The 17,724-nt window shown below is 53.9% G+C and overlaps 1 protein-coding gene across 13 annotated transcripts in view; it reads right to left on the bottom strand.

Moving 5' to 3' along the window:
* TNIP1 (TNFAIP3 interacting protein 1) overlaps positions 1-17,339 on the bottom strand; it is a 53,932-nt gene extending 36,593 nt beyond the window's left edge. For 2 of the 13 annotated variants that reach the window (XM_005672609.3, XM_021076530.1), the window contains exons 1-3: positions 10,454-10,636; positions 8,947-9,135; positions 8,559-8,700 (exon numbers count right to left, since the gene is read on the bottom strand). The gene's annotated coding sequence lies outside the window, so the exon portion shown is untranslated. Of the gene's footprint in view, positions 1-7,894; positions 7,912-8,558; positions 8,701-8,946; positions 9,136-10,453; positions 10,656-16,980 lie in introns of those variants that run through there. The other 11 variants (XM_021076531.1, XM_021076529.1, XM_005672611.3 and 8 more) reach the window with 11 other exon arrangements.

Genomic DNA, 17,724 nt, shown 5'->3' with positions numbered 1-17,724 from the left:
GAGTTTCTCAGGCACTATTTTTCCATTGGATTCTCACAACAGCCTTGGCACCGAGGCAAGGCTGACGTCTGACGAGGAACTGAGGGCCGCTTGGGAACGTGATCGGCCCAAAGCAATGCCACTGGGCACCAGCTGCCTCCTGGGGACAGCTAGACCCTGCAACCCTGGGGGGAGTGAGGTTCTCTCTGGCCCCAGGGGAAAAGCCCGAGCAGATCCCTGGTAGTGGGAGTCAGGAGGTCACTGTAGCCAGCAGCCACCTCCCCAGGCAGAGGCAGGGGCTGCCTGCCAGGGATGCTGGTGGGCGGGGGTGGCGGTGTGGTACAGAGAAGGGCTCTCCAGGAAGAAGACACAGGACAGAAAGTCAAAGGTCCTGGCAGCTACCCTGCTGCCCACGCTCAAGGCCATAGGCAAGCTGTCCACTTTTTGCACCTCAGTTCCTTCACGAGCACAGGGAGGAGCCTGGACTAGAGAGAAACTGGGTGATGCTCTAAAGATCGATGGAGACCTAAGGCCAGGAAAGAGAAGGGTCCCAGCACACCCTAAATAATACAGCCTTGGAGTCAGGAAGAAAGGGTCCCAACAGGGCGGGATCTGGGGGGAAGCAGGTGAGGCACGCAGGGGGCGACAAAGGGCAGTGCCCGTACTCGGCTCTGAGCGGCACCCGCCTCGCACCTGTGCCTGCCTTGCCCTGGTCCCAGCTCTGCCCACCCCTGCAAGCTGTGCGATACTGGATCAGCCCCTCAACCTTTCTGGGCCTCGGCAGCCTCATCTGCAAAACGGAAATAGTATGAGAATCCACCCGATGTCAGATTAAAGAGTGAAACAGTATCTGTACAATCGGAAGGACGTTCTCACTTTCACCTTCCGACTGTTTCGTTGACAAAGAGAGGTACTCATCTTATAATAAAAATTTCCTAAACAGTAATAATAATAGTACCTCACTAAGTACCTGGCACTTAGTAGGTTCTTCATACAAGGTTGAGGCAGCCCCATAACTGGGCCCAGCTGACTGGTGGTGGCATTCATTACATTTCTGTTAACTGCAAACAGCCACTAAGTAGGGACACTGGAACAACGCCCCAGCTGGTGAAGATGTAACTATGAAAAGCCCAGGACCATGGTACTGCACTCACAAAAGGTTAGGAATCATCTGAGCCTTGTGTTCTTTCTTTTTTTTTTTTTTTTTTGCTTTTTAGGGCCATACCTGCGGCATATGGAGGTTCCCAGGCTAGAGGTCGAATCAGAGCTACGGTTGCCGGCCTACGCCACAGCCACAGCCACGCAGGATCTGAGCCTCGTCTGCGAGCTACACCACATGAGCCTCATTTTCTTCTGTGGCAACTGGGAATGTCCTGCAGGTCCCCCAAGGGCTGATGGCAGCAAGGCATCAGGATGGCACCTCACAAACTGCAGCACAAACCTGCCCACATCCGCACTGGGGGCCGAGCTCCAGTCCTCTGCACCCATTTCACAATCGGGAACCTGGGGCTCCAGGTCCATCCATCAGAGAGCAGACCACGCCCCCGTTGATGACTGTCGGCAAAGTCCCAGCACCTGCTTTAGATGGTGTGTACCCTGCGAGCCACCATGGCACCCTCACCAGTGAGAAGCCGAGGATTTAGTCAGTCGTTCCAATCAAGTCAGGAATAAAGGGGTGTAACAGGAAGGACCAGGGCTCGGCAATCTCACCATCTAGGCAAGGTACCCCAGGGCAAACATCTTCCATCACTGCCCCAGTTTTCCAAAAGGAGGGGTTGGCAACAGCTGCAATAACGCAACAGAAGGGGGCAGACCAGACAAGGGTTAAGGCCCCTCCTAGTTCTAACATTCCAGAACTTGCAATTTATTGTCCTCTTTTTAAAACCTTCTGACCTTGAAAAGGCTTCTCTCTCCAGCTCCAATCCCTACTAAAGCCCAAATGGATCTCCCTGGCTCATCAGACCTCCCGTAGTGCTATCGGTGGGGGGGGGGGGCTATCACCACCCCGCCCCCCCAAGAGCTGCTGGGAACCCCTGGATGAGGTCTGCAGCCTTCCCCGGGTCCTCCCCTCCTGCCCGGCCTGCACCCGGGCACCAGCTCAGCCTGTGCACTGTGTCCCCTTAATCGCAGCAGGCACCTGCTGTGTCCTTCCTCCTCCCTCCCTCCCCTCCACTGAGCCTCCAAGACCCAGGCTCCACACGATCAGCCTAGGGACAGAGAGGAGGGGAGCGGAGGATCGGCGCTATCAGCTGGTTGACAAATGTTGCAAAAGACAATTAAGGAGCAGTGAACTGAGTTTGGGAGAGGGCCTGACAGGTGCGTGCTACCACAGGCCAGGCACGGGTGGTGCCATTACACCCATTATTACCTCATTTTCTTCTCACCCTGCAGAGGTAAAAATTATTATCCCTGTTTTCCAGCAAGGAAACCAGTCCTCTTGGCTAGACAGCATAATCTCTATTTTTCAAGATGAGGAGGCAGACTCAGAGAGGTCAAGTCACTCGCCTAAGGACACACAGCTGGTGAGTGGCAGAGCAAAGACTCTAGCCCCGATCTGTCAGACTCCAACATGGGTGCCCTTTCTGCTGGCCTGCACTGCCTGAGAGGCACAGGGCTCAGGGAGCAGACCACTGCCCTGCTGTGCCACTACCTGGAATATGCCCCAGGTTCCCAGCACCTGCCTCTATGTATCACGAACTCTGCCCACAATCAGGGACCAATCTGCCATTAACTGCCAGCAGTCCCCAGGGCTTAGAATCTCAGGCTGAAAGGAAACTCAGGGGAAATTCAGTTCTGTGCTTGAGCAGCCCCAAGGGAGCCAAGGGACTCCAGCTGGGCATCTTTCGTGACTAGACCAACTTCCTCCCGAGGAGCCTCCCGCTGGAATAAGGAACAAGATTCCCATCTCCATTTCAGCCCCGAGGAACCTGCAGCTGCTCTCAAAGCACACTGGCTCCAGTTCCCTGCATTGTTCTTAATAGGGGTTGGCTTGCAGACCACTCCCCATCCAGCCCCTTCAGCCCTCCACTCCTACCTTATCTACAGCTGGTCTAGAAACTGGATGCAAGACTCCAGGTGCGGGCTGCCTGAGCCAACCGAGGAACTTTCACCTCCGCCTTTTCAGGTATTAAGTTTCTATTATGTTTCTATTGAGGTAGCTTTGTGTACACCTCCTTTTCTTTTTCTTCCTTCCTTTCTTCCTTTCTTTTTAATGGCGACACCCACGGCATGTGGAGGTTCCTGGGTGAGGGGTTGAATGGCGAAGGGTCGAATTGAGGCTGCAGCTGCAGTCTACACCATAGCCACCGCAACACTGGATCCAAGCCAGATCCGAGCCAAATTTGTGTTTTTTTTTTTTTTTTTTTAGGGCTGTACCCACAGCATATGGAGGTTCCCAGGCTAGGGGCTGAATCAGAGCTACAGCTGTCAGCCTACACCACAGCCACAGCAACACAGTATCTGAGCCGCATCTGTGACCTACACCAATGCCGAATCCTTAACCCACTGAGCGAGGCCAGGGATCAAACCCACAACCTCATGGTTCCTAGTTGGATTCATTTCCGATGCACCACAATGGGAACTCCTCCAAGTCGAATTTGCAACCTACGCCGTAGCTTGAGGCAACCTGAGGTCTTTAACCCACTGAGCGGAGCCAGGGATTGAACACACATCCTCGTGACACTATGCTGGGTTCTTAACCTGCTGGGCCACAACAGGAACTCCGTGTTCCATTTTAAAAATCACTTTTAAAATCCGGGAAGGAGAGAAGAAGGAGAAAAAAAGACAACTTTCATTTTTTACTTTATTCCTTTAGCTTGAGTTTTGGGAGTTTTTGCTCCAAAGAGCACATGCTATCTTGTAATATATATATTTTTTTAATTTTATGGCCACACCTGCAGCACAAGGAAGTTCCTGGGCCAGACTGAATCTGAGCCACAGCTGCAACAACATGGGATCCTTTAACCCACTGCGCCAGACAAGGGATCAAATCCACGCCTCCGCAGTGACCCAAGCCACTACAGTTGGATTCTTAACCCACTTTGCCACGGCAGGAACTCCTATCTTGTGATATTTTTAAAAGGAGACTTTAATTTATTTATTTATTTATTTATTTTGATTTAAGTGGTTTGACATGGTCAGAACAATAGGGAAGGCCTATTGTTTTGACACCAAATAAGGCTGGAAGGCTGTGGAGGCTTCCTTATTATTAAAAATTGGCTTTATGTGGCAGACAGGCTGTAGCGACCAGATCATAAATAAGGAGGGAAAGTCCACGGACAAGCTTTTGAGTCAAGGAATCTGGATGCTAGAGTTGGCAAGTGTAAAGGAGCGATTCAACCTGGAACCTGCCAGAAAGGAACCAGCTTCAGGAAAGTCAGGGCTGGACTTGAGGTGACAAAGGTAGGAAGGGAAGCATCAGACTGGCTAACCGCCCTCAGCCAGAAGCAAAGGTGAAGCGTCCGCCCATGGCCCTCACGCTGGGCCTTATACCTGCTCTGCTGGAGAGGACGCCGGGTCCAGACAGGTGCAGAGCTGGGCCAAGGTGGCACAGTTCCCAAGGGACAAAGCAGAACCCCCACCTGATCGTCAGTCCCAACACTGCACACCCCACCCAGCAGCCCCTAAGAAGGGCTGAGAAGGCAGCCTAGCAATCCAGCCCGCTTCCCTTGGCCTCCCTCGGCTCCTGGGACCCACAGGCACACACCCCCGGAGCCTAGTGGCCCACTTCCCTCCTGCAGCTGAGACTCCATAGCCCAGGAGGAGCACCTCGACCATCAGCTGCAGGGACCAAGGGGAAGGGAGACTCGACTGTCCTCCTGTCTCCCTGAAGCTGGCTTATCCAACCCTGTAACTCCCTCGCCCAGGGCGGAAAATGACAGCTTTTGAAAATTCCCCTAGCACCAAATATGGTGACAGGAGGGCTTAACGGGTTCAAATCCCACTTCTGCCCCCTCACCAAGGGACCCTGAGCAGAGCTCGCTTTCCTATTGCTTCTCCCTGTGGAAATGCTCGGAGGACCGACTAGGAACCATCGAACTCTGTCGACCTTAAACAACTGCTGCCTCAGTAGGAGCCGTCATGGCGAGAAAGGAGACAGCTGGACAGGGGCAAGACTGCCCAGAAAAGAAGATGTCCTTTTTTTTTTTTTTTGGTCTTTTTGCCTTTTTCTAGGGTCGCTCCCGTGGCATATGGAGGTTCCTAGGCCAGGGGTCGAATTGGAGCTGTAGTCACCGGCCTACGCCAGAGCCACAGCAATGCGGGATCCGAGCCTCATCTGCAACCTACGCCACAGCTCACGGCAACACTGGATCCTTAACCCACTGAGCAAGGCCAGGGATCGAACCCGTAACCTCATGGTTCCTAGTAGGATTCATTAACCACTGAGCCACGACGGGAACTCCAAGATGTCCTCTTTTAACAGCAAAGGCTTTTTCTAAGGAAGAAAAAGATGAATAAAGCCATAGGGGCCATTTCAAACCAGGGACTACGGATACCAACAGCTGCAAAAAAACCCCAAACGAGTCAGAACTAGAATATAAACAAGGATGAAGCCTACAAATATAAGATTAAGCACACACACGAGCTGCAGAAGAACAGACAGTATGCAGCATTTAAACATTTTAAAACGTATAAAATGCTACATACAGTTTAGGGATGTATATAGTTATAATAAAACTAGAGAGAAAACCAAGAGAATAAGCTCTAGGTTGTTACTTCTGGAGGGGGGAGGGGATGATAAGAGAGAAATTTCGAGTGTGCCGAAAACATGTTACTTCCTCAGCTGGACAGGTGGACGGATACCCAGGGGTCTGTTACCCTCTGAGTCTCTTTAATAAGAGTCCTTCATATGTTTTAAAAGTCAGTGCTGCTCTCCTCAGCCCCACGTTCCTCTTCCCAGCCACTGGGGTGGGGGGCACGGAGCAGCACCTGCAGAGGCAGCAGTGGGGGTGTGGCGGGCCCGGGCTTCCTCAGACCACTGGAACGAAGCTGGCCAAGAGGAAGGCACAAGACCGTGATACGCTGGCCAGCCGAGAGTGCTGTCAGCATTCCCATGTGGGTGGAGGACAAACCAAGGGCCCCTGACTCATGGGACAGCCCCCACGCCTGCCCTAAAAATACCAGCTCGGGCCTCTGCGTGTGACTTCTTGGTGACATGACTCCTACAGCACCCCTCCACACACACACACACACACACACATCTGCCTGGGCCACCCGGTGTGTCCACCCCAAAGGACACAGGGAACAGCCTCAGGGGGAGGTCCTTGAGGAGACGAGAGCTCAGCCCTGCCTGGGGACAGCCCTCAGACAAAGAGCCAGCTGCCCCTGAGCCCAGGCGCCCACTCCCATGGGTCCTATGGGAAGAGTGACCAGCCCGCGCCAGCCAGGGTGGGGGGGAAACATCCAGAACTTCCCGCAGGCAGCCAAGCCGTGGTGGCTGCCGAGGTCTGTCTCTGCAGGTCGGAGGGCTCTGCTCCCACAGAAGCCCCCTGCTTCCCTGTGCCTTCCTCCTGGCAGCTCTCCAGGGGGCTCCAGACACTCTCCAAGAGGCACACGAAAAGGAGGGGCAGACGGGGGGGGGGTAGGGAGGGACAGCAGCAAGAAGCAGGGACGGGGGACCCAGAAAGGCCTGCCTGCCCTAGAGCGAAAACCTGGGAACTGCTGGGGCCCCGCGCGGGTGGCCTGGTCACCGGGCTACCTTTTTCAGAGCTGGAAGAGAAGGCCCTATAACGCCAGCCAGCGCAATCCCTTCATTTTGCAGCTGGGACACCGAAGCCAGCAAAGGGAGAAGGGCCTGCGCAAGCCTGGTGACACAAAGGCAGGCATACCCGATATTCTGGGGGCCAGTTGGGCACTCTTTGCACCACACCTCCTACCGCCCCCCCCCTTCCCTACCTCCCTCCAAATGGCCAGGGGAAAGGAGGGGTGAGACAGCAAGCCCTCGACAACAAGCCCCCTGTAACAACACAGGTTGGGGCCACCTAGGAGGCAGGGCGCTCCCTGACCCTGGCGTAGGGGTCAAGGAGGCGGGATGACCACCCGCTGGGGTGCTGCTGGGTGCTGTTGAAGAAATCCGGGCCCCGTGTCCTCTGTGGCCCTCCCACATGTACACTCCGAACAGGGACGGAGAGATGTCGGGGACGAAACCAAGGTCGCCCCATCCAGAGAGGACACCGCATGGTCCACAGGTGGCAGAGGATGCAGGGCAGAGCTCAAAGGCGAAGTTATCCCAGAGCACGGGAAATCAGACCACCTCATCGTCTCCGACCGAAGCCCCTTCGAAGCCTGATGGGCATCATTAATAAGATTTAATGACGTTCAGCAGCCAGCCTTTACGGGCGCTTTCCTCTCGGCCAGCCCCACGCTGAGGGCTCCACACGCACTGTCTCACTAGCCTGTACCACTCTAGAAGCAGCACTTATGTCAGAGAGTCTTCCAGGGGAGGAAGCAGGCGCGGCACCGAGCCAGGTGTGCCGGACTTCAAAGCACGTGTGCTGCGCCGCGGGTTCTTAAAGAGCAGCTGGACCGGCGGCAGCATCAGCGTCACTGCCACCAGCTGGATCGAACGTTTTGTAATCTTTTTAACAAGTCACCTGGGGGGTTCTAATGCACGCTTGGGTTCGCCCACCAGCTGTTCTCATCATTTCCTAATGCTGCCAACAGGGAAAAACCCACACTTCTCTGCCGGGTCGTAAAGACCCCGGAGTTTTTCTTAGCTCGGCCAGTCAGCACCCCCCCAACCCAGCAGAGCCTTACCCCAAATCCTCTGCCTAATCTATTAAGTTCCCAAAGGAGCTCAGGCTCTGCTCTGCACACCGCATCACCTTGCTAGGGCTCGGCCTTGAAGTCATCTCCCTCCAGAAGCCCCCTGACCATCTGACACCCCCAAAGTACTCCACACCCCAGTCAGACTTACTGCCAGCACTTGCGGGCACACGATGCCTCCCAGCTAGCACTCATGGCACATGTCTGCTCAGTCCACACCTCTCAGCACAACACCAGGTACGAGGACCATCGGCATATGTTTGCTAGCAGAAGGGAAAAAAAAAAGCCTTGGCAGGGTGGGGGGGAGCAGATTCTGGCTCTGACCCTGGCTCTGCCATTGCTTTCCCATCTCTAGGCCTCCGTGTTCTCATCTGTGAAATCCATCATTTTTCTAGTTTCTTCTACGGTACTCATTCACTGAACGAACCCAGCAAAGCCTGACCCGAGACACTTCTCTGCTATCAGGGAGCCACACGTGAAGGCTAAGGAGGTCCTTGCTCTCACTCTTCTATTCTAGGAAACGAGAAAGACAACAGACAAGCAACCACTCAAAATTACTGTCTGCCAGACCCTAAGTTCTATGCATATACTTTCTCATTCACAAACAAGCAACATCATTTCACAGCATGATCAATATCTGAAAAAAATATAATAGTAATATGACAGAAAGTGAAAAAAGGGGCTACTTTGCATAAAAAGGTCAGGGAAGGCCCCTCTGAGGAGGTGACATTTGAGCTGAGACGTGATAGATAAGGAAGAACCAGACATGGGAAGAGCTGGGGAAAGGTGTTCCAGGCAGAAGGAACCGTACTTACAAAGGCCCCAAGGCAAGAAGCAGCTTGGCATGTCCAAGGTGGGGGTGGGGTGGGGAGCAGGCTGCTGAGGTCAGATGGCAGCAGGTGCAGGAGTAAAGCAGCCCCCAGGAGGCCCCAGAACGGGAGGCAGACAGCTGACCTCCTACAATGTTGAGGTCCTCAAATCAGGTCGGCCGACCCAACCCAGGACATCCGGGCCCCAAGTCACAGGCAGCGCCGAGGGGTAAGGGTATGAGTCAGATCCCATGGCTTCCTGGGGCCCCAAGAGCCCTCATGTGGGCACAGGGGCGGACAGCCACCCTCAGCAGGAGTGCCATGCCATACCCGTGGACACCCATGGGTGGGCGAAAACAGGGTCACCGAAGGATGTGGAACACAGCACACTCACAGCTGCAGCCTCAAACGGGAAGTGACCAAGAGCTTCCACGAAGTGGCAGGTCCTCATCATATGGTCTTCCCAGGACAGAGCCGGGAGAGTGGAAAGGAGACAGGCCCCAGCGTTCAAGCCTTCCTCGTCCTGGGCAAGTCTTAACCTCAGCCGAAAATTGAGGCTACTACTAATGACTCTCTCCTAGGGCTGAAGAAAAGATTACATGAGATGCTAAACACAAGGCACCATGCCTGTGCCACAGTAAGTGGTGGTAAATGCAGGCTGTTATTATCACCGTTATTGGTGTTTCACCGCCTGAGTTCTCTCTGCTATAAAAGGGGGACTTCAGTACATCACAGAACTGCTATTCGAGCCTCCTAATGGCAGTATCCATTGTCAGGAATGAAAAAAATGTTGAGTCCTCTTTCCGGACTTCTCATCAGATGCTGAATTCCCCTCTATCATATTGCCCTCACTTGGAAAATGAGTAAGAGCTGATTAAATTCCATTTTGACGATACTGTGAAATAAAAATGATGCATTAGGAATCCACAGATTTCCCTGCACTGTCATTCTGCAAAGGGGTGGGGATGGACCGTGCTGATTCTTCTACATCATCCACAAAAGTCCCCCCCAACCAAAACAAAATCTCACCCGGTGGCACAAAATCCCCACCCACTCCCATACACAATTACTGCATGTATAATACAATCACTTTCACATACACACCGCCTCACACATTCTTGTAGACGAATGTTGAACAGTGAAAAAACTCACCCGAATGTAGACACTCCACACCCAGAATCACCCCCAAAAAACTCACTACAGCCCCCTGCACATGCACAAAGACGCTGTATCCAACAGTGGGCAAAACATGTTCATTAGAAACAGTACACAGCCCTGGAGTCTGGAGTCAAAGGCCCAAGTTCAAATCCTCACTTTGCAACTCTCTAGCTGTATGGCACCAACCTCCAAGTGGCCCGGCTTCCTGAACTGTAAAATGCGGAAAGTCAAATTCGAATAACAATCATCATATTCATTTTGAGGATGGACGTGACAATGAAATGAGTTTAATACATGTTTAGATCAGCACTTGGAAAGCGCCCGATAAAGAGTTATTTTCCTCCCCATCACTTGCGCACACTGCTTCCAAAACCGGTCTCCCACACTGTAAAGAGACTGACGCCGGCACACACGACCCCACCCCGGGTGGGTCTGCAAGCCGGGCACACCGCCTGCACGCCGCCTGCACGCCGTTCCCAGACACGCTCGCCCACGCAGTGCGCACGCGCACCCACCACCCTCCGCGCGGGTCAGGGATTCCCCACAGCCGGACCCCGCCGCCCCAGAGGCGCCCGGCGTTCGGGGACCTCGCGCACCCGAGCCCAGGAGCGGAGAAGCCCAGGCCGCCTGGCCGGGCCTGAGCTCCCTGCTCCACACCAGATCCCTGCCCATCCAGGCTCGGAACGGCCCAGTCCCGGGCTCCCTTCCTCCCAGTCCATCTCCGCTCCGCCAAGCCGGTTTACCTGAGGGTGGGGGCTCTGGGGGGGCAGCGTCCTGCTCTCCGCGTCCAGCCCCAAGTCCAGGGACAGGGTAGAGGCCCAGGCCAGGCTCCGGCACCACGGCACTGCTCGGGATCCCGGGCCGGGGCAGGGGAACCGGGCCCGGGACTAGGAAGTGCTGGGGGCTGGGCCGCCCCACCCCTGGGAAAGTCCCCAGCGATTGACAGGCGGCTCGTCCAATCACGCAGCTGTCTGAGCGGCCCGCGGACCGTGGGGCGGGGCGCCGCGAGGTAAACAGCCGCCGCTGGAGGGCCCCGGGCTGCAAAGCCTGTCTGGAGGCCTGGGGCCGGCCCCTCCGTGCTCTACGCCTCGGAAATGGACCTCTTTGGGTCTGGGCAGCCCCTCGCGGCACTCCCTGCTGCGGAAACTCCAGGTGCCGGAGCGGGGCTGGGGCCACCCTGAAAGCTAGAAAGTCAGAGCAGAGACAAGCCGCAGAGACCACCCACCCCTCCCTCGGGCTGAGGGGCGCACTGGCCTGAGCACCGGGAGGGGACTTGTCAAAAAGCACTTAAGATTGTAGCTAAGTTTGTAGCTAAGCGAGAGCTAGAGCTCAGGGCTCTGGTGTTCGGTGCAGGTTCAGGCTGCTCCCAAACTTCTTAGCTGAGCTCACAGATTCTGAGCTGAAGTACTCTTAAAAGAATCTTTAATCTTTAAACGTTGTCACGGGCCAACGTTTTTTGCACGCTTATTCTCCCAAACACATAGCCACCCTAGTGAGATGGGGTTTATACCCCAGTCTTTTTTTTTTTTTTTCCACCGTAAGTAAATGTAGACAGCACAGGGAGGCTAGATGACCTCAATAAGTAGCTGAAACAAGATTCAAACCCAAGTGGGCAAATTCAGAGCCCACCTCCTGCCCTGCCTATCTGTACGTGAGCCAGATCATGCACACACGCTGTGGGATTTCCCAGACCAGCAAGGAACAGTAACTTGATAGAAGGTTATAGGAACATTTGTTTTTGTAAGCCTGCCTTTTATTCAAAAGAGGGTACATTTTAATTGCAAAAAGTGGAAGGGCCTAACCTTGGAATAAAGGACAGATCTTTCAATTGGGTTAATAGAGCTTTATGAAAAATGTATTCCAAAAGAGTCATTTCACTGGAACTGTTGAAAACTTAGTCACTGACAGGCCCTCATCCTCAGAAAGGGTTTGGGGATTTGTTTCATAGAGGCCCTCATTTTACAGGACAGCTCTGTCAGCTGGCTGTGACCGTATGTAAACACACACACACACACACACCCCTACCCAAGCTATGCCTAACCCTAGGGCACTCCTTTCAGGCTTTCTGACATCTCGGGATGCTTTTAGTTACTTCAAAGGGGTTATCAAATTCTCAAAACAGTATTAATTCCAGTTCCTTTTAACTATGAAAATAAGTACACAAATATCCTGATTTTGAAGAGAGGAGGGGAGGGAGGGGGATGGGAACGTCAAGCAAGGCCCGGTACCCACAAGGGTACAGAGAAATGAGAATCTTGGACTTGCTCATACCACAGCTCTCAGGTGTCACCTCACCCGTCAGGCACTCCCGTCCAGTTGCCTTCCACTCTTGTCTGTGATTCCCAGTTTGCCTTTTCCTAGAATACCCTCCTTCTAATCCCAACCCCAGTCTTCTCATGAACACTGAAATTTACTTTAAAAACTGAAGGGTCTCTGCTGTTTGCATTCTGTTTCCAAACTATTTCAGCTGTTTTTGTCAATGTCTGATCTTCAAGAATTAGGCCAAGAGTTTCATTCCCCAAAGTGCCAGATGACTTCTAGAAGCACCTTGTTGGACCATGCTCTAGTATGGGTATTAAAAGGTCACAGAGTCATCATTTTGCCTGATTCCCTAATTTTGGATAATTTTTTTTTCTTTTTCTTTTTTTTTTTTTTTGCTTTTTAGGGCTGCACCTGTGGCATGTGGAGGTTCCCAGGCTAGGAGTCCAATCAGAGCTACAACTGCCAGCCTACGCCACAGCCACAACAATGCCAGATCCGAGCCACGTCTGCAACCTACACCACAGCTCTCGGCAACACCGGATCCTTAACCCTCGGAGGTGAGGCCGGGGATTGAACCTGCAACCTCATGGTTCCTAGCCAGATTCATTTCCACTGTGCCACGACGGGAACTGTGGATAATTTTTCTTAATAATTACAATGTGTGAGAAAACTCATCTCCTGGAAATCATGCCCACACCTACCCCTTCCATCCTTTTAGGGCTCGTTGACTTCTGAACATTCCGTCTTGTTAGAGGCCAAAGAGACCCTTGACCACAATTCCCTCTTTGGCAGATCTATAAACTAAGTCTTCATTGTAGTAAAGGACTCACACACACACATTGAGTGATGCAGCCAGGGTTGGCTCCCAGTCACGGTTGGCTCCCAGTCTTTCCACTGTACCGTGTTGTCTTTGCAATGTCCTGATTTTTTTTTTCCTTTTTTTTTTTTCTTTTTAATGTCACATCTGTGGCATAAGGAAATTCCCAGGCTACGGGTCCAATCAGAGCTGCAGCTGCCAGCCTACACCACAGCCACAGCAACTCAGGATTGGAGCCGCATCTGCGACCCATGCTGCAGCTTTTGGCAATGCCGGATCCTTAACCCACTGACGGAGGCCAGCGATTGAATCCACATCCTCATGGGCACTATGTCAGGTTCTTAACCTGCTGAGCCACAGCAGGAACTCCTTTTTTCTTACAGAAAGTCAAGGCTCATTATGAACTTAGGTTGTGGACCTAACTAATGGGGTTCTAACCCCCACTGAACCACTTACTTCATAGGTGGTGGCCTTTCTAAGCCTCTGTTCCTCTCTGAAAAATTACCTACCCCTTCGGTTATCCTGAGGATAATTGAGATCATGCAAGTAAAGTCCAAAGCTTAGCACACAGTAGGCATTCAAAAAACAATATGAGTTTGTAGACAAGGATTGCATACAGTGGATAGAAATGCACCTTATTTTTTTGCCATTTCTTGGGCCGCTCCCGCAGCATATGGAGGTTCCCAGGCTAGGAGTCAAATCGGAGCTGTAGCCACCAGCCTACGCCAGAGCCACTGCAACTTGGGATCCGAGCCAGCTCTATAACCTACACCACAGCTCACGGCAAGGCCAGATCCTTAACCCGCTGAGCAAGGCCAGGGATCGAACCCGCAACCTCATGGTTCCTAGTCAGATTTGTTAACCCCTGAGCCACGACAGGAACGCCCTAGAATGGCACTGTTAAACCCAGGAATGGAACCTCCCCCGGTTCCATCACACTACCCCCAAACTATAGGGGACCCTCAACTCTGGGGGCCTGGCGGGGTAGGAAACAGTCCCCCTAGCCTGGCACCCCCTGTGCCCCTCAGCTCTAGAAGGAGATTTCCAAACTGGGAAGCTGAGCCTAACTCTGGAAAGTGGCAGCTGGGAACCTCTTGTTCCTCCAAAGTGCGGACAAGCACGGTGAGGGGCAGGGGGTGCAAAGCCCCGCCTGGGAGGAGAATCAAAAGGCCTGTGTTTTGTTTCCTTTTGTTTTGTTCGAAGGCCCGAAACTTCCTAATTTCCTTTCTACCACTCCCTCCTCCTCCACTGCCTCCTCCAAGGCTGCTCCCAAGTCACACCTAAAACCAACGTGGAGAGCAATTAAACACACACCAAAAAACCCTCAACCCATACGCGTGGCGCTCTGAATCGGCTGCCTAAAGAGGAGGGAAGGCCGCATCCTAAAATCATTCGGAGGTAACATTTGTGGCGTATGTGCTGAATGTGTTAGGTCTGCCTTTTCGCATCTCGTTCTCTCCCAACCAGCCTCTGAGGTCAGTGCTATTATCACCCCCACTTCACAGATGGGACAGGCCTCTGCGGGGTTAGATAACTTCCACCAGGTCTGAAACGGCAGTGGGTCACTGGAACCCCGTGATCCCGGCTCTTAAACTCTTCAGGCTTTTGAGCATTAGGCTGTGGAGTCCTGACACCTAGCAAGGCAGAGGAGACCTCAAAATGCTAGTCCTTAAAGGATTTTTAGAAAGGATCAAACCCAGCCTTTTTCTTATAGGGATGAAGCCACAGCGGGCCAGGGAGGGCCAGGGACTTGTCAGAAGTCTTACAGTGAGTTTGGGAGAGTACTTAAGTCTCCAAAGCCGTGCTATTTCCACACACCTCAGCCATGGAAATGGAGCTTCTAAAGCAAACGAGCAGGTGCCTCGCTCCAATAGATGACTTAGGGAGTTGGGGCCTGACTAGGGGTGAGCAGCTAATGAACTAAGAGCAATCCTGGGTCTGGGTCCCTTTCTCAGAGCCAGTCCCACATCTCCATGGCCTGAGGCAATCTCAGAAAGCGTAAAACCCTGTGGCAGATTCTAGGTGCTTTTTGGTGTTGGGGGTGTGTGTGTGTGAGAGAGAGAGAGAGAGAGTGAGAGAGAGAGAGGGAAATTTTAGTGATAAATGAGAAATGCATGTCAAGCATATGATGTTGACTGTAGCAGGTACAGTTTTGTATTTGGTGATAAAAAGTAATCAAGTGAGCAGAGCCTATGAGCCCCACTTCCCACTCTCAGCCCAAGAATTTCTTTCGGCCCGACCTCTGGCAGGCAGAATTTCCCGGGCCAGCGATGGAAGCGCACCACAGCAGCACCCCAAGCCACAGCAGTGGCAATGCCAGATTCTTAACCACTGAGCCACCAGGGTACTCCCAAGAAGGCGTTTTTAAATTTCTCGACTTCCCAAATAACTACATGAGAGGGTAGCTAGGACGGTGGTGAGAAATCCATGACTTTGCACATTCATTCGGCACCTTAAGGGAATGTAAGTGCTTCACCGTCACAGTTTGTCCCACTTCCAAGAGGCATGTCATGCTCGGGTTAGGATACGGGCCCTGGAGTCAGACAGACCTGGGCTTAGATCACAGCCCTGCCACTCACACCCTGTGATGACTGGCCTCCCGTTTCCTTATCGATGCCAAGAAGGTGGGAACATGTGCAGAAGCTAGAATGAAAGGCCACAGGACCTGGCACTGGGGAGAAGCTGCAACGACAGTTCTAATCGACCCAATGTGAGGGTTGGGGGCAGGGGGCAGGGGGCAGGGTCATTCATCTACTTTTTCCAGTGAGGACCTCGGGGCCCAGAGCCGTGGAGGAAATTGCCCCAGACTTTACAAGGTGTTCTCAGAAATACCGGGCCTAGAAGGCATTTCTCCCAGCTTTTTCTCCATGGTCTTTCCTGTTTTCCTCTTTCTCCACCCCAAAGTTTCCCCTGCATCCCTGGGCCTGCCTGTTAGAGTCTAGGCTTCCTAGGGCACCGCTGGAGGAGGGGAAAGGGCCAAGTGACACTGGGAGAAATTCCTGGCCTTGTAGCGATGTAGCCACAGTCTCCTGGGCGCCCCAGGCCTCCCCTCCTCCAGCTCCTCTCTCTCTGGCTGCTCTGTCTCCAGCTCAGCAGGTTGACCGGATCTGGGTTTGGATCTAGACTTGCCCCTTGTCACTCTCCTGGAAGTGGGAAGAGGTCAGCCAGGCCCAGCCCAGCCCCTGAAGGAGGCCGACCCATGGGAACCAGAATATTTCCTAATCCTGGGAAGCCCTGACAGGCCCCTGCGAGCAGTCTTCCTTCCGCCTCACCCCAAGTCCTCTCCGTGCTCCCTCTTCAGGGCCCCTCCCTCTGCGCCCTTCATTCTTCTCCAGCCCAGAAGCTGTTGTGACGGTGACTCGGCCTCCACTCCTCCTGGCCCCTCCTCGCCAGGGACTTCCCTGGGGTGGGCCTCTCACCAGCTTTGGAAAATCTGGGCTGTTTGTGATCAAACAGGAGGCTGCCTCACTGCACGCCCCAGGCTCGCTCTCTCTGTTAGAGGCCCGACCACAGAAAGGTCCAGCTGGCTCTGGAGGAGAGCAGGTGGGAGAGCCCGCCCCCGCGACAGGTGCTTTGGCCCTGACCTTGAGGGGTGATCCCAAGGGAGGCAGGGGCAGACTCCCACCTGGTCTCCCTATCTAGCCTCAGATCACCCCAAGCCCACACACTCACCCGCCAACCCTCACAGACACGTATTCATGGAACAACCCAGACACACTCAGACACCCACAGGCATACTCACAAACACATAAACAGGCTCACACACTTTCGTTCCCACGGTCCCACACACAGGCACCAGGGGGGACCTGACACATGCTCACAAACACACACACACACCTGCCCTCACCCTTGCCCGCCTACTCCCTCGTCTTGGGAAAAGGATAAGCCCAACATTGATCGTTCTTTTCCTTCCTTTTGGAAAACCTGGCAGGGACTAGAGAGAAAAAGGCGAGCTGAGAAGGCTGGGCAAGAAGAGGAGGGCAGGAAGAGGAAATCGGAAATGGAGGAAGAGAAGGCAAGAGGGTGAGGCCAGGCAGGCAGGTGGAGAGGCCCGGAGCCCAAGCCCTGGCGGGGAGAGGGAGCTGGGAGGGTGGAAAGCCAGGGCCCGGGTGATGTGTGGCCCAGAGCTGGGAGGGTCCCCTCCTCGTCCTGGCTCACACCCCCCCTGGGGGCCGGGGCCGGATCACTCACCTGGGGGAGGGCAGGACAAGCTGGGTCGGTGCCTGCAGAGGCTGCGGGCCGCGGAGGCTGCCTGGCTGACTGCGCTTCTGCAGGAAGGAGAGGCTGAGGCCTCGGCGGGAGGGGAATTCCCCAGGCTGGAGGCGAGGCAGCCCAGGGCCCGGCTGGGGCCCCATCCCGCCCCCTGGCAGGGCACAGGGCCCTTCTCTGTCAGTTCCCCACCTGCCCCTTCCCAGCCTGGCTTTCCCTCGCTGTGAATTCCAGCAAGGGGAGGGGGCTCTGGGGAAGAGCCGGAAGCCCGATGACTCTGTGGCTGGACTGGGAAGTGATACAGGGGCAGAGACAACCGGCCAGCACCCCCCCCCGTCTCCCCCTGCCCCCCACCTCCACCCCGTTTTTCCGCCTAAGGATCTCCATCCCTTCCTTGGCCAGAGGTGGGGGATTCCAGCGCCCAGGGTCCTGAGGAAATCACCGGAGGGCCAGCCACATCCTCCTGCCCCTGGTTCGTATCCCATCTGTTTCCACTTAGTTTCTGCGGCTTCTCTACAGGCAAGGAAAAAGCCCATTCTGGATAAGCCGTGAGATCCTGCTGTTACAGCACTGGGAACTGTATCTAGTCACTTATGATGGAGCGTGATAATGTGAGAAAAAGAATGTGTAATGTAGGTGTCACCGGGTCACCTTGCTGCACAGCAGAAAATTGACAGAACGTTGTAAACCAGCTATAATGGAAAAAATAAACATCATTTATCTAGT

The sequence above is a fragment of the Sus scrofa genome, chromosome 16 (genome assembly GCF_000003025.6).
Source record: "Sus scrofa isolate TJ Tabasco breed Duroc chromosome 16, Sscrofa11.1, whole genome shotgun sequence".
Classification (NCBI taxonomy): Eukaryota; Metazoa; Chordata; class Mammalia; order Artiodactyla; family Suidae; genus Sus; species Sus scrofa.
This window is presented reverse-complemented; position numbering and strand designations above follow the sequence as displayed.